The sequence below is a fragment of the Artibeus jamaicensis genome, unplaced genomic scaffold, assembly GCF_021234435.1.
Source record: "Artibeus jamaicensis isolate MK-2021 breed Jamaican fruit bat unplaced genomic scaffold, CSHL_Jam_final contig_867, whole genome shotgun sequence".
NCBI classification, from domain to species: Eukaryota; Metazoa; Chordata; class Mammalia; order Chiroptera; family Phyllostomidae; genus Artibeus; species Artibeus jamaicensis.
In genome coordinates this window covers 364,980-378,286 of record NW_026521995.1, presented here as the reverse complement: position 1 = coordinate 378,286, position 13,307 = coordinate 364,980, and the positions used below count along the sequence as shown (strand labels likewise).

The window sequence follows — 13,307 nt, the reverse complement described above, 5'->3', positions numbered from 1 at the left end:
GCTAGTGATGTTGACCATCTTTTTATATGTCTATTGGCCATCTATATGTCCTCTTTGAAGAAGTTTCTATTCAAGTCCTTTGCTCATTTTTTAATCGAATTTTGTTTTGTTTTGATTTTTGAGTTTTATAAGTTCTTTATAAATTTTGGATATTAACCCCATATCAGAAGTATCATTGGCAAATATGTTCTCCCTTTCAGTGGATTGTCTTTTCATTTAGTTGATTGTTTCCTTTGCTATGCAAAAGCTTTCACTATTCTTATTCAACTTAGTCCTGAAAGTCCTTGCCATAGCAATGAGAAAATAAAGAGAAATAAAAGGCATCCAAATTGGAAAGGAAGAAGTAAAACTGTCTTTATGTGGAGATGACAAGATACTGTATATAGAGAACTCTAAATATTTCACCAAAAAAAACCTACTAGAACTGATCAATTATTCAGTGAAGTAGCAAGATACAAAATAAATATTCAGAAATCAGTTGCATTTTTATACACCAAAAAATGAACTATCAGAAAGGGGAACTAAGAAAACAACTCCATTCACAAGCTTCAGAAAGAATAAAATACCTAGGAATAAATTAAACCAAGGATGTAAAAGACCTATACTTGAAAAACTGTAAGACATTAAAGAAAAAAATTGAGGCAGATACAAATAAGTGGAAGAATATACTGTGTTCATGGACTGGAAGAATTAATATCATTAAAATGTCCATACTATGCCAAGCAATCTATACATTCAACACAATTCCTATTGAGATACCAATGGAGTATTTCACAGAACTAGAATAAATGGTCTGAAATTTATGTGGAACCACAAAAGACCCTCAATAGCTACAGCACTCTTGAGAAAGAACAACAAAGTTGGGGGAAATCACTCTACCTGATATCAAACTATACTAAAAGCCACAGTAATCAAAATACCATGGTACTGGCATAAAAACAGACATATAGGTCAATAAAACAGAACAGAAAGCCCAGAAATAAACCCACATGTCTATAGTCATTTAACATTTGACAAAGGAGGCAAAACATACAATGGGGTAAAGATAGTCTATTCAATAATAGTGTTGGGAAAATTGGTCAGATACCTGCAAAAAAAAAAAAAAAAAGGAAACGAGACCACCTTCTTAAACCATACACAGGAAACTCAAAATGGATGGAAGACTTAAATGTTAGACTCAAAACCGTAAAACCCTAGAAGAACAAACAGACAGTAAAATCTTAGACATTTCTCATAGCAATATTTTTTCTGATACCTCCTCCAGCAGGGGGAAAAAAGAAAAAATAAACAAATGAGACCACATCAAATTAACCACACCTTTTAAACCTCAGCTTGAAGACTCATTTTGAATTCAACAAAGCTGCCTTTGAGATGTACATCAAAGAGCTCTGCCTGACAGGTTAAGACTGAGTTTTCATTGGAGATTCAGATTTACATGATTTCTTTTGCTTGCATGCTGTTATGACTACAATAATGCATTAACTAGAAGTAGGGTTGAGCTCTCAAATAGCTGTGAGTAGCACAAAAGTTGTCTATTCATTGCATTTTGTGCATGTGTGCTCACGTTTGCTCACCTACTATAAGCCAGGGCAATCTGGATAGCAGCATTGGACCAGGTAGGGCTTTTGTACTCACAGGTCATACAGTGGAGAAGGCAAGACACAGATAAACTATGATGACTATGAGCACAGAATATTATGAGAGGAAATTTATCGGGAAAATATTCTAGGCAAAAAGAACAGAAAATACAAGGATGGCAGGTGAAAACATTAAATACAGGTTGAAAGTAGATTGGGGAGAGCAAGGGTGGGCAGGCAACTAATAATAAAAAATACTGAACTTACTCTTTGGTCTCCTATAGCCCTAACTTACCTTTTGATATGAATGCCCCATTCACAAACAAAGCCTTTGGCCTCTCATGCTTTGTTTTTCCAAATAATTCTTAACTTTTTCATGGGAGGCACACACATACATACATCAATGAAACTATACACTGAGATCTGCTTTATCAAGAAACATCTGAATTTATACATTCAAAGAGGTCAGCTTATTTGTAGCTGAGATTCCTAGCTGCCCACACCTCCTTTTTACAGAACCTTTGTTTTTAGCCCGAGACGCTGATACCTGGATTAAAAGACTGTTTCTCATGCCCTCTGAGCTGGCTGCAGCTTAGTAGCTACCTTTTGCAGAGTGTAAGCTAAGTGTGGTGAAGAACTGGGAAGTATCTGTAAAAGGGAGAGAAATGCTTTTTTTCCCCTCTTCCTTCCTGTTGACCAGACTCTGGATGTATTAGCTGAACCATGAGTGGGTGTTTTAGACAATGAAGCCACATAGAAGCCACATGATGAAGTTGGACGAGAACTGAAAAAGACACCTTGGTTATTGATGGTACCAGAAAGCCACGCCACCAGCTCTGGGCTGCCTGCGTCCAGACCTCTTTTAAGTGAGGTCGAAGTAAGCGTGAATATTGTGTAAGCTTCCGGTGTTCATATTGTTCTGGTAAATGATACCAAAGACAACCAAACTTAGTGATCATTTTATTACACATTTGTTTTCTTTTAAATGAAATTTCTTAAGGCATAATTTACCTTACCTTAGTTTATATATCAGAAGAATGGTGGCCTCATAAACTGAGAGCCAATGTGGGTGTTTCCCATATTCTATTTTCTGGAAGAGTTCATATGGAATTAGCAACACTTCTTTCAAAATATTTGGAGGAATTCACTTGTGGGTCTGGACTTTTGTGAGAAAGTTTTTAACTATTAATTTAATTTCTTTAATTGATATGGGACTATTCAGGTTATGTACTTCTTCATTAAGCCTTGATAGTTCATGTTTCACAAAGAATCTGTCCATTTCATCTTAGTTAATCAGTTTTATTGGAATAAAGATGTTATTAATATATTCATATCATCTTTCGAACATCTAAAAGTTTGATAGTGACATTTACCTTTTTGTTCCTGATTAACAGTTTGTTCATTCTTTCTTCTTCTCTTCATCAGTCTCACTAAGAGCTCATCTGTTTTACTGGTCAGCAAGCCTGCTTTCAGTGTCATTGCTTTTCATTATTTTTTTTGTTTTCCTTTTTAAAAACTTTTAGCATGCTCTTATATTCATTATTTGTTTCTTTCTGCTTCCTTGGACTTAATTTTTTTCTTCTTTTCCCTAATTTCTTAAGCTGAAAATTTAGATTATTCTTTTCATATATTACTTCTGTTCTTATATAAATACTTGATACTGTAAATTTTTCTTTAAGTACCTGTTTGGTTGCATGTACAAATTTTGACTTGTGTTTTTTCGCATAATTCAAAATATTTTCTACTTTTCTTTGCGATTTTCTATTTAATCCATGGGTTATGTAGAAGTCAGTTTTTACAGTTCTAAATACATGGGACACTTTCCAGATATTTTTCTGCTTTTGATTTTATTAGTTTAATTCCATTGTAATAAGAGAACATACTTTGTATACTTGCAATAATTTTAAATTTGATGAGATCTGTTTTATATTTGTGGTTCAGGAACTCTCCACTGTAGTGGATTTTTATGCGTTCTTGAAAATAATTTGTATTCTGCCATTGTTGGGTGGAATTTAGATAAGTGTAAATTAGATTAAGTTGCTTGTAGTATTTTTCAGGTCTTCCGTACTCATACTGTTGGGGTTTTTTTGGTCTGCTTCTTCTACCTGTTAATTACAAGTACATATTGAAGTTTATAACTATAATTTTGGATTACAACTATAATTCAGGGTCTGGAAAAAGTAACGCCTGCTTGAGTATGGTTGGTAGAGTAAAAATATGGGTGTAATAATTTATAGTTTTAATTTGAACATTTCACCTAAAATGTCACATGGTGTGCTTGAGTGTGATATTGTTATGTTACAGGATTACATGCTTATGATTTTTTAATAAAAGATTTTGTAAAAAGGGGCATTACTTGTGCCAGACCCTGTATTTTTTTCTTTTGATAAAATATGTATTACATGATATTTACCATCTTAATAATTTTCAAGTGTGCAGGTCAGTGACATTAAGCACTTTCACACAGCTGTGCAACCATCATTACCATCCATCTTCATAACTGTTTTCATCTTTCCAAACAAAAACTTCATACTCATCAAACAGTAACTCCCCATTTTCCCTAATCTTCCTCCTTGGCAATGACCATTCTACATTTTACCTTTTATGAACTTGACCACCCTGTGTACCTCATATAAGTAGTATTCATCCCTTTGCAACTAGCTTACTTCACTTCATGTCTGCAAGGTTCATTTGTAGTGTGTACCAGAGGTTTCTTTCTTTAATGTTAAATAATGTTCCATTGTATGAATGTAACACATTTTATATATTTATGTTTCTCTTAGTGGACACTTGGGTTGCTTTTACTTCGCAGCTATTGAGAATAATGCTGCTATGAACACAAGGGTACACATAGCTGGTGAAGTGCTTGCTTTCCATTCTTGCGTGTACCTATCAGGAAATGGACTTGCTGGATCATTTCCCAGTTTTATTTTTAATTATTTGGGGAACTATAATACTGATTTTCATAGCTGCTGCACCATTTTACATTTGACCAATTGTGTACAAAGATTCTGATTTCTTCACCTCCTGACAAACACTTGTCATTTTCTGTGTTTTTGTGGTTGTTGTTTTTAGTACCATCCTAATGGGTATTAAATGGTAACTTACTGTGGTTTTCATTTGGATTTCCCTAACAATGAGTGATGATGAGCATCTTTTCATTTGCTTATTAGCCATTTGTCAACCTTCTTTGGAAAAATGTCTAGTCAAGTCCTTTGTCTATTTTTAATTGCTTTTTTGTTGTTGTTGTAAATTGTATGAATTCTTTATATACACTAGATGTTACCCCCTTACCAGGTACATGAATTGCAAATATTTTCTACCATTCCATGTATTGCCTTTCACTCTGTCGAGAGTGTCCTTTAATGAACAAAAGTTTCTAATTTTGATAACAATTTAATTATTTTTCCTTTTACTGCCTATTGCCAGATCCATTGTCTTAAAGCTTTTTCCTATATTTTCCTCCAAGAATTTTACAGATTTAGGTCTTACTTTTAGGTCTCTGACTCATTTTTAGTTAATTTTGTATATGGTATAAAGCGGGGACTTTTATATTCCCAACTGCAGTAGTGTGTCTTCTTAGATGATTAAGTAATTAGAAAATCACATGAATGAGAAACAGCAATAGGAATGTGCTTACTCAGAGATAACTATGATAATTTTAACTGTACACAGAATTTTACTAGGAGTAGACCACTCCTTAAAACATAGAATAAGCTCATGTTTAACTTCAAAGCTTCAAAGTACTCTTCATAAAAGACTCTCATCTTTAACACATTTCAAAACTTAGAACACATTTCAAATATTAAACAAAAACTTCATTGAGACAGCTTTAGGATATAGAGGGTTTTCCTATGAATATCTAACAATTATTTGCTCTATGCCAGGCAATCTGCTTATCATAAATTATTTGTTATACTCCACACACGTGGAGGTGGGTGATTTGAGTTCCATCTTACAGTTAGGAAAACTGAGGCTCAAAACAGTGAAATCATGCAAGATCCAAGCTAGCCACAAGCTTTAAAATCTGTGCTCAACCAATATACATTCTGTCTCCAAATACGTACTTAAATAACCAGAAATTTTCCTATAAAATTAAGGAAAATGTTAATCCCTACTTAAATAAGTCAGGAATAAATACTAGTATAAGCAATTTTTAAAAACTTATGTTTATAACTCACGCTTGTGGAGCGCAGGATCCGAGCCATGTTTAGAGCATGCGCAGCAGAGCAGTGACTCAGGCGGATGATGATATAGCCCCTCAGCATGCACCGTGCCGCGTGGCAGACAACTTGTGTTTATCTGAAGGGTAATACACCCTCTCAGAGCATGAGCAGTAGAGTGGCATAACCACAAATGCCTACGGAGGTTGCACAAAACAACACGTGCTTATGTGAGCTGATGTATACATTTGCCTATCGAGACGGAGAAGAATGATGTGCCTATCCACATGAATAAAAAAAAATGCCCATGAAAAATTGTGCAAAATCAACATGACTTTGCAACTAAAAGAAGCATAAAAGCAGAGGACTTCCGACTGGGGAGGGTGCAGTCGGAGAGAGAGTCACTTTGAGATATACTACACCTTCTGCCTTGGGAGAGAAAGACCTCCGCTGTCCTTCTGTCCCTCTGACTCTGTGTTGCAGGACATGGACCACCCAGCCTGGTTGCCTCTCAGACGGGAACCTGATCTGGATGCTTGGGACTCAGATTCTCTGTCCCTCAATTCTCTTGTGTGATGTTATTACTGGTTGTTTCTAAGTGATTATTATTGGTATTAGGTTAGTATATTGGGGGTTGAGTCTGCATTAATAAAAGTGAGTAAATAGCATAGTCTCCTGGGTTGGCTCACTGTTATTTCTTGGTGCTGGTATCCCCTGTAGGACTGGTGGTCCTATAAGCAGCCCAGCGCTTTCAGTTCTTAAGGCCCAGATCAGAAAACTGGAGGAGAGACAGAAGCCTGGCTTATAAGAAAGACTGTATCATGAGAAACACACATGTGACAACCTTCAATCTTATTACAGACATGTGCCCAGCATTTGTTGTGATTCCTTTATTGCATCTATTTTTAACTGTTCCCACATTTCCATTGGCAAGCAGACATGCAGTAAAATGCCATTCAAGCTGCCAGAGCACTATTCTTAATCTTTCTGTTACATTTGTACTTCCAGTTACTAAAGTACTAGTACTTTTAGTTGATTTGTCTTCACTTAGCCCAAGGTTTTTGTCTCTAGAAAAGGATGCGAAAAGAAATGCTTAATATTTTTTAAATCTCTAGGACATATTTAGAACAAAAATCTTCCAGCACTTCATACAATATTTAGTGACATTAGTAAATTTCTTTTTTTCATTTTAGTCTAACAGATAACCTGACAATTTAATGATCTCATTTTTTAAGGTAAAATTCTCATATCGTAAATTAACCATTTTAAAGTATACAATTCAGTGACAGTATGTCCACAGTATTCTGCAGCCTTTACCTCTAGTTCTGAAATATTTTTATTTCTCCAAATGGAAATTCTGTACCATTAAAAATTAATTTGCCATTTCTTCACCCTCCCAGCTCCTAGTAGCCTCTCATCTACTTTCTGTATCGGTGCATTTGCTTGTTCTAGATATTTCATATAAGTGGAATCATACAACATTTGTTCAGCTGTGTCTGACTTATTTCACTTAGCATAATTTTTCTTTTTATTTACCTGTTAATTTACTGGGGTGACATCGGTTAATAAAATTATGTACAATTCAGATGTACACTTTTGCAACACATCATGGGTACACTGTGTGTTCACCACGCCAAGTCACTCTCCTACCATCACCATGTTTCTCCCCATTGCCCTCCTCCACCTCCCTCCCACTTCTTTTCCCTCTGGTAATCACCATACTGTTGTCGGTGTCTCTCAAATTGTTTCTTTTCTTAGTCCCTTCACCTTTTCACCCAGTCCCCCAAAGCCCCTGTTTGCTGTGTTAGTCAGCTCTCTTGTCTCTATGAGTATGTTTCTATTTCATTTGTCAGTTTACCTTGCTCATTAGACTCCACATATAATTGAAGTCATATGGTACTTGTCTTCCTCTGACTGGCTTACTGCACTTAGCTTAATACTCTACAGGAAAATCCATGCTGTTGCAAAGTACAAAATTCCTTCTTTTCTACAGCTAAATAGTATTCCACTGTGTAAATATACCACAGCTTTTGTTATCCAGTCATCTACTGAGGGACACTTAGGTTGCTTCCAAATCTTGGCTAACGTAAATAAGTCTGCAATGAACATAGGAGTGCAAATATTCTTTTGAATTAGAGCTTCAGGTTTCTTTCAATATATTTTTAGAAGTGGAATCACTGGGTCATAAGGCAGTTTTATTTTTAATTTTTTGAGGTAACTGCATATTGCTTTCCACAGTGATATTAAGCATCTTTTCACATATCTATTGGCCATCTGTATGTGCTCTTTGGAGAAGTTTCCATTCAGAATACCATCCTTGCATCCCTGGGATGAATCCCACTTTATCATGGTGTATTATCTTTTTAATGTATTGCCAAATGTGGTTTGCCAATATTTTGTTGAGGATTTTAGCATCTATGTTCATCAGCAATATTGGCCTGTAGTCTTCTTTCTTTGTTGTGTCTTTTTAAAAAAGATTTTATTTATTTATTTTTAGAGAGAAAGGAATAGGAGGAGAAAGAGAGGGAGAGAAACATCAAAGTGTGGTTGCCTCTTACATTCCCCCAGCTAGGGACCTGGCCTGCAACCCAGGCACGTGCCCTGACTGGGAATCGAATCGGTGACCCTTGGTTTCCCAGGCCTGTACTCAGTCCACTGAGCTACACCAGGCAGGGGTCTTTGTTGTGTCTTTATCTGCTTTGGGGATTATGATGATGCTGTTTTCATAAAAAGAGTGTTGGAGTTTTCCCTCTTCTTGGATTGTTTGTAATAGTCTGAGAAGGGTAGGGGTTAGCTCTTCTTTGTAAAATCCTTTGTAAAATTCTCCTCTGAAACCATCAGGTCTGGGACTTTTGTGTGCCCGGATTTTTTGATTACTGCTTTGATTTTACCAGCTGTTATCAGTTTTTCAGGCTTTATTTCTTCTTCATTCAATTTTGGAATATTATATTTTTCTAGAAATTTGTCCATTTCACCCAGGTTTTTAAATTTCTTGGCATATAGTTGTTCCTAGTAATTTCTTATAATCCTTTGCATTTCTGTGGTGTCAGCTGTAATGTCTCCTCTTTCATTTCTGATTTTGATTATTTGGGTCCTCTGTCTATTTTTCTCAATGAGTCTGCTTAAAGGCTTGTCAATTTTGTTTATCTTTTCCAAGGGACCCAAGGGAAAGAAGGAGGGAAAAAAGAAGGGAAGGAGAGAGAATGAAATGCTAAAATCTTGTTGGGTCAAGACTGTAGTTTTGTGAACTTCATTATGAAATCCAGCTCTAACAGGTCAGGTAGCCCAAGTCCTTACACCTGAGTAAAAATATAATTTTCAAAATGGCTTAATGCTTCATGTCACTGGCTGTGGGGTTGCATTGGCCTAGGTTTAAACACCACAGATATCACCCTACTCTACAAGGCCTTGGAGAAATCTTTGACCTTTCTGAATCTCAGCCTTCTTATCCATAAAATTGGAATAATAATTTCTACTTCTTGAAGTTGTGGAGATTAATAAGCATAAGGAGTTTAACAGATGATGGCCAGCCCATAAATACTAACTCTTCCTCTCCTTTTCTTTGCTGTTGGCAGAGAGAGAATGAGTAATGTTCCCCAAAATTTGGTGAACTTTCACTTATATGTGACGGCAATAAAAAGGCAGTAGGTGTGAAAGAAATTCAGAGCCAAAAAGCTCATGTTAATCATTCTGTTATAATTTTTCTCTTCAAAGTCTTTTCTGAAAGCATTAACTGGTAGCCATGGATCCTGCAAACACTGGGCTCAATACTGTGACTCTGATGTCTATTTGTCCGCTGTTTGCAGGGCAGGGGCACTGCCTCTTCCAAAGTGCCTGGTGATGAATGTGGCCGTCCAAACCCCACCCCCACCACCGTGTCTCTCTCTCACACACATGCACACAATCCTGAAAAGTGAGAAGGGAAAGGAAAAAATTCATAAAAAGGACGGAGCTGATACCTTTTGTCATTCCCCCCACCCCACAGCTGTAATATTAATACTAAGCCAGCCACCAAATAACTGCAAATAGTAACATTCATTTTAATTAAATATTATCATAGGAGCTCTTGATTCAGAATGTAAACTATCTTCTTGCTGGTGAACAAATTCAACTCTGACATTACTGCAATCAAAAGAAAATAAAGCAAAACAAAACCCCGAGTATATCTAAAATAAGATATTGTTACCAAATCTCCCGGCTTCCTTTTCCACAAAAGAAATGCAATTCTCCTAATTGCCCCAGCTGGAACGCACCACATTATCTTTCCTCTCCTTTGTCTCCCCATCCAATCCATAGGAAATTAAATTAATTCTTCCCTTATAATCATCTTTCTAAGAAAATCTGTTTTCCTTTTCACACTCTCATTATCCTAGTAAACAATACCGAATCTGGATTTCTCACACCACCCCTGAAAACCTCCACAGTGTGTTGTCACGGAAAGCCTTTCTCTCTCTCTCTGTCTCTCTCTCTCTCTCCGTCTCTCTCTCTCTCTCCGTCTCTCTCTCTCTCTCCCCCCACACCCCTCTTCACATCTGAGCCCTGCCAACAGATTCACTGAAAACACAACAACAAACCACTACTTGTACCAAGTCTACAGAGAAAATTTCCTAGGGTCTGTGCAGCTGTCCACCTCTGCTGACCCCAGTGAAGCCCTTTGCCACCCTTTTCTTTCTCCCAAGACCCTTCTGCTCACTGGCCTTGCAGTCTGTACTCTCCCCGTCTTCTCTTCTCTGTTTACTTGTGTCTAGCATTATGTCTACCATATAATAGTCACACATCTATAGTGGTTTATGAATGAATTAATTAGCCCATCCTTCAGACCACCCAAAGAGGACGCAAATTCCCCACAGAGTCACTTCACATATCCCCATGTACCCATGCTTTCACTTAATAAATATGAATTTTGGAGGAAAGTAATATTAGGACAACTATTTTGAGGGGTGAATCATTTTAGTGTCTTAATAGATCATTTTCCATTTTAGGAAAATTTTATAAGAAGATAGCTTTAAAAGTAGAGGCATATATTTAATATGGCAATTTAGAAGTGTTTATCTTCTTTGACACAGTGAAACTAAAGTAAGCAGGGAACCAAAACTCTGTCAGAAAAGAACAGATTGAACCCTATGAAGGATATTTGGTGCAGTCTCAAAGACCAGAAATCTGTCTGTCAGCAAGTTTGGTTTATGACTAAAAAGTCCTTAGCACAGAATGTTGCTTTTTGTATGGCATATGGAACATTGGTTTTTCAGAGGCAATTTTTAAAGATTATTTAATCTGAGGTAGGCCTGTTCTGGGCATCTCATATCAATTCCAAAGTGAACTTCAAAAAAATTAATGTTGTGACCTCAGGTAAATTACAGATTTTTTTTTTTACTTCACATGTCAAGTAGTAAAATTGATCCCAAGACTATTTTTATATGAGAATTTTTACATTTAAATAGAGCAAATTATTTAATTTTCATTTTTAATCATAAAAATGGTCCAGAGGCCTTAAAAAAATAAGAATTATAACCATATATGTAGAATCTCCCATATCTTACCCCGACCAACCGCCCAAAGCAGAGAGCTTTAAGGTAGCCCATCCAAAACTGTGGCATGAGACACAATTATTCCTGTTTCTTTAACATTATCCACAACAATAATAAATTGTAGCCTCAACGAATAAGAATTTTTAACTAGAGCCAATTAATATGAGCTCTTTTAAATTTTGTTTCAGATAATTTTGAGTATAAAATTAGCTGACAAGCCCGGGGTAACTTTCTGTGCTGTTACCTTCCTTCCACATAATATCAAATGGCAAATGAGTCAGAATAGTAGTGAGCAAGGAGTAAGCAATCATTTCTTAAGTCTTGCAAAGCAGGTTTTGAGGAAGTGGTGGCTATTTTCAGTAACTTTTTACTTAAAATTGTTCCTTAAGTTGTTATCATAATGTGCTGTCACTTCCTATATTACACCTGCTATGTTTATTTTGATCTGTTGATGGTGGGTAATATAATCTGCAATGAAATGATCTACATGTGACTTGGGGCAGGGACTTGGGTGTACAGTTCATGGACTTATAAGACTTCACAGGACTGTTGAGAAGACTGGCTGAAACAATAGCCATCAAGAACTAAGATTGCTTTGAACATAGCATACCCTTAGTGAAGGTTACTTATTATTATTACGTTATTTATTATTATAAAGAGATGTTTGGTTGTTTTATTTATTTTATTTTATTTTTTAGTTCTAGACAATCTCAAATTAGGTACATTTCTTATTTTTATCTTAATGAATAAAATCTGAATCAGTATCACTCACTCTATAACATAGATCAACATTTCAATAAGAAAGAAAAAATAAAGAGTATGCACAAAGACATATAAACATCAAAACATTTCATTTTAAAATGATTTTAGAATTATGATTACTGTGTGTTTTTTTAATGGACTTTTTGAACCGTGCTCTCCAAACCCAGCAGCTCTAAATTATTCTCAGTTTAACCTTGTATTTATTATTTGTGTTTTTAGAGCAACAGTCACGTTGAAAGATAAGGACAGCTGAGCCCTGTACCCCCGCGGTCCTGGTGGCGTTGGCCCCAGTCTTCAGTCTGGGGGCTTCCGGGCGTTCTGCAGCCCGGAGAGCTGAGTCTAATCTTGAACGACATAATTATTAGATAGAATTATTATCTTGATGTGACAAAAGTAAAAAACCTCTGAAAAATTATAGTCTGTGTAGTTTTTTTACTAAAATGTAGCATATATATAGGAACGTTCCCAAGTCATGAGCATACAGTGCAATGCATTTTCACATAATGCTCATGTCTGGAACCAGCACTCAGGTTAAGAAAGAAAACGTTGTTATCACCTCAGAAGAATTCTTCAGTCACCTGTGCTTTTCATTAACCACCATCACAGAAAATCACTGTTAAGAATTTTAATGCTATATATTAGCTTTCCTATTTCTGAATATATCATGCTAGGTACTTTTTTGTATGTTGTCTCTCGGTATTATGTTTGGAAGTTTCCTCCAAGTTGCTATGTGTAATTGTATTTTGTTCATTCTTGTTTCTGTGTAGTATTTCATTGTATGAATATACAAGTTATCTGTCCATTCTGTTCATGAACATTTGGGTTGTTTTTCTTTGGGGATAATTATATAGATTATGCCTATGATCATTCTTGTACATGTTTTTTGATAAGCATGGATACATTTCTATGGGATATCTAATGGGTATATGCCTAGGAGAGGAATTTATTGAGTCACAGGGTATGATGTTCGGCTTTAGTAGACACTGTCAGTTTTCCAAAGTGGATGTGCCAATTTCTGTGCCCCCAAACAGAGGGAATTCTAACTTCTTTACTTCATTTCCAATACTCGGTATCATTAATCTTTTTATTTTTTGCCATTCTAGAGGGCTCATAGTGTTAAGACCTCTAAAGGGCTGACTTTATTATCCTGTAGTCTAACTAGTTAGCTTAGCCCAATGCATTGGACCTTGGAAGAAGACTCAATAGTCCCAGATCAGCATAGGAAATATACTCAATAATTTTGTAATAATTATGCATTGTGTCAGGTGGATACTAGA

General features: G+C 36.0%; 1 long non-coding RNA gene across 1 annotated transcript; it reads right to left on the bottom strand.

Moving 5' to 3' along the window:
- Positions 1-3,405: 3,405 nt before the first annotated feature.
- On the bottom strand, positions 3,406-6,494 carry LOC128628611 (uncharacterized). The gene is made up of 3 exons (XR_008393049.1): positions 6,430-6,494; positions 5,759-5,937; positions 3,406-3,682 (listed from the first exon to the last, which is right to left on the bottom strand). It is a non-coding gene; the product is annotated as an uncharacterized LOC128628611 (long non-coding RNA).
- Positions 6,495-13,307: the final 6,813 nt, after the last annotated feature.